This window comes from Cebus imitator, unplaced genomic scaffold (genome assembly GCF_001604975.1).
Source record: "Cebus imitator isolate Cc_AM_T3 unplaced genomic scaffold, Cebus_imitator-1.0 Scaffold749, whole genome shotgun sequence".
Classification (NCBI taxonomy): domain Eukaryota; kingdom Metazoa; phylum Chordata; class Mammalia; order Primates; family Cebidae; genus Cebus; species Cebus imitator.
Window position 1 is genome coordinate 769,304 of NW_016108064.1, and position 3,813 is coordinate 773,116.

A 3,813-nucleotide genomic window follows, 5' to 3' on the forward strand; every position below is an offset into this window, starting at 1 on the left:
ATATGAAACAACATAAGAATATAGCAAATACCCAAAATGTAAAAATGAAACTGAACAATTAAACTAGCTATATCAATGTTGGCCTGAACAAATAGAGAAAAATTATTTTAATGACTTTGTGGAAAAATTATTCTGATTATGTACCCCCACCCAAAAGAAAAGATAAAAGGAAGGAAAGAAGGAAAAAAAGGACGGAGAATCGATGGAAGGAAGGAAGGGAAGGGGGCAGGAAGGAAAGGAGGAAAGGAGGGAAGAAGAGAAAAATAATAAAAGCAAGTAAGGAAGTAAGAAAGGAGAGAGAGAAAAAGGGCAGAGGCAGAGAATGTGCAACTGCATATCTAGGCTAGTGATTGAGTGGGAATTACAGCATTGCTTATATTGTTGTAAACATAAGGAATAAGCACCAGACTCAGCTGCGATCCCTGGATCATGATTGGATAAGTGATGAGTATAAATACGTTTCCCATTTGCTGTCCAAAGTATCTCGCTTTACAGCTGGACCCTAGGTGTACCTGTGTGTCCCAGGAACCAGAGTGAGTGGGCCTCCCCCGTGTCCCAGGAGAGCTGAGAGAACCTTGCTCTCAGGCAGGCTGCTTAGCTGAGGCCTGGAGATGGCAGCTTGGTCTTCAGGAAAGTCCTGGGGGAGGGGTGGGAACAGGTGCAGCTGTGCCAGGGAGCGTGATATTAGGGGGAGATCAGGAGTAAAGCTGTGTTTCTCTTTGTACAGAATACAGTAAATTCAGTGGCAGGAAATGAAAGGGGCATCTCTATCTTGTGTACCACAAGCAGCCACGAGGCAGATTTCAGTGTGGTGTAGGGCAGGTCTGAACCACTGTGCCTGTCCCAGGTGGTACAATAATAGACCCCAGAATCATTTTCAGTTATATTTTGCACTATCAGTTTCGAGCTCCTATGATTGCATAGCTATCCATCTTTCCTGGACTGACTCCTGAATCCAACATAACCCTGGCGTTGTAGGTGTCACAGTACAGAAGACGCTGTGGGGCCTTCCCCTCCTGGTGGAGGTACCAGTGGATGTATCTGGCATTTTCTCCAGGAAGATCACAAGTGATTACAGCAGACGACCCTGTTGTCCCAGTGACTGACTTCATTCTCCCTTCCAAGTTGGAAGATTTCTGACTGGCTGCAACAGGAACAACAGAAAACATAATGAGGCATTCCTTAGTATGGCACCCCTTGCAAAAGAAGAAAACAAAACCCATGAGCCTCTCTGTAGGCAGCACACTCACCAGGAGGCAGGAAAGCTAGAAGCAGAGCCAGGGCCCACCCCATGCCTTCCTCTCCGGGGCCTTGGAAGGAAAGGGGCCAGATGAAAAGGAGCACAAGACCCTCTCAAAACTCAGGTCCCACTCAACAAGGAAGTGATCCCTAGCACAGTGTGGGGAGCTGGTCTTCCTGAGTCACAGGCAGAGAGGGAAGTGAGGGAGGATCTGTCTTAGGGGACTCCCAAACCTTCCTCCCAGAAGGGGTGGTGCCTGGGAGGACCTGCAGAGGAGCTCCTGCCTCTCTGCTCAGGTCTGTTCTCCAGCGCCCTCCTGTGGCAGCTGAGAGCAGGTTCTCTGCAGAAGAGAGCCAGGGGCAAGGAGAGCTCAATGCCTGCAGTGGAGGGAGTGCAGACCTGGGGGAAGCCAGTTCTGGAGTTAACGGGCCCAGACCTTGGAGGGGGCACTGCACAGCAGGCTCACACCCTGCACTGTAGTGTTTCCGCAGGTAAAGCCCCTGTCAAAGCCTCATTCTGCCAGGAATCTTCTGATTAGGGCCCAGAACCACCTTCCTTTTCGAATGCAAGGAAACAGGAGGCAGCACCCAAGGCTACTTTGCTTTATTAACAGGACTGAGGGTGAGGTATGTTGGTGGGTTTGGACTCTCCTCTAAATTAAATGGGTGTGCTGCGGGGGTTGGGGGTGGCAGGTGTCAGGCGGGCCTGCATGGGACCTTGTGGGTGTGGTCTCTTTATTAGAGGATTTTTATGCATTGAAGTACGAATGTGAGTTTTTTGTTTTTTTTTAAGTAGTACAGGATGACGTGTCATGCAATATTTGGAACATACTTAAACTAAAAACTTGGTATTTATCTGAACTTCCACATTTCCGGGGTACTCGATGCTTTATTTGGCAGCCCTACCCTCAGAGCTCAGACTGCTATCTGCGGGGCACCTGGTTTCTCAGATGGAGATCTAGGCAACAAAACGAGTCCAGTAAAACAATCGTGAAAATCCAGTAGTGCACACAGATTTTCACCTCCTCTGTAGCAAATATGTTTAGACACACGTTTAAAATACGCAGAATAAGATGCAGAACTGTGTCCCTCTCGGTTGTTGTGTTGGCCTAGCTCAGAGAATTCAGTTTCTACTGTCATCCCAGCCAGGAATGAGAAAGGCACGCGGCTCCAGGTGGTCTCCATCTGCCTCTGGGCCACACGTGCAGGACATTAGGCTGCCGCAGGAGCAGCTCAAAGCTGAGTTCTCAGAGACCTTGTAGAGGAGGAAAGCTCACCTGCCTTGGAGCCCGACAACACCTTTCTGGACAGAAGTGTCATGGTTTATAAATGAGAAGGGAGAGAACTGAGATCACACTAGAATGCACAGAAAATTCTTACAATAAAAGTATAATGAGAGAAACTTTATCAGAATGTGAAAAGAACTCTAAAGCTAGAGTGCTGAGGAGGGCCAGTACTGGAACTACAGTGAAAAAGTTCATGGAACACAGTGGAAAATGCAGGAAGAGAGCCATGTGTATGTAATATTTTACCATGTGATAAAATGATACGTTAATATCTACAAGGAAATAATTATTTAATAAGACCTCTTTTAGGTATTGACTTACCATGTGGAAACTAACATTCTGGAATTTCTACCTTACCAGTTACAAACATCGATGCAGTTGTAATTTTAAAAAATCATTAGCCTTAAAGAATGATGGACTGCGTAAAATTCTAGGTGAGATTGGCCTCTCTAAGCCTGACATCAAACTAGAGACCCTAGAAAAATTGATAGCTTTTATTGTTTTATTGTTTCAAAATTCAATTCAACAAAAGGTGCCAAATACAAATAATAGCAAATGAGGAAAAATATTTTCAACACATTTGACAAAGAGTCAGTGTCCCTAAAATGGTTTATAATAATTCTTATGAACCAATAAGAAAATATGAATCCCAAAAAGAAGAATAGGCGGAGTATGACAAGACAATTCACAGAAGAAGAACTCTAAATGAACTTTGAAGGTGTAAAATCATGTTAGTACTCCTAAAGATGAGAGAATGCTAATTGAATTAACAAGTCTCATTTTTGAAACCACAGAGGATTGCAATCATTATCAAATTAAATATATGACTTAGGGAACGTCAGTTAACCCCTCAATTTCTTTTGTGTTACAGTCAATGGTACTTTCATCCCTGAATGAAGTTTCTGTGTAGATTAAATATGCATAGCATATCATGTGCTTAGTCCATTAACTACCAGAATGTCAGCTCCCATATTTACCGTCAATAGTATCATTATTATTATTAATAATGTTTTTGAGACATAGTCTTCCTCTGTTGCCCAAACTGGAGTGCAGTAGTATGATCTTAGCTCACTGACCACTTCCACCTTCCAGGCTCAAGAGATTCTCCTGCCTCAGCATCCAAGGTGGATGGGATTACATGTGTGTGCCACTACAGCTGGCTAATTGTTTTTACTTTTAGTAGAGACAGGGTTTCACCACTTTGGCTAAACTGGTCTCAATCTCCTGGCCTCAAGAGATCCTAACGACTCGACTACCCCAATGCTGGAATTCCAGGCATGAGCCACTG

General features: G+C 44.6%; 1 long non-coding RNA gene across 1 annotated transcript in view; it reads right to left on the reverse strand.

Annotated features, from left to right (window-relative positions):
• The window catches only part of LOC108296871, a 15,391-nt gene extending 11,772 nt beyond the window's left edge, over nt 1-3,619 (reverse strand). The window contains exon 1 of the long non-coding RNA XR_001822015.1: nt 2,178-3,619. This is a non-coding gene — a long non-coding RNA (uncharacterized LOC108296871). The remainder of the gene's footprint in view (nt 1-2,177) is intronic.
• Nucleotides 3,620-3,813: the final 194 nt, after the last annotated feature.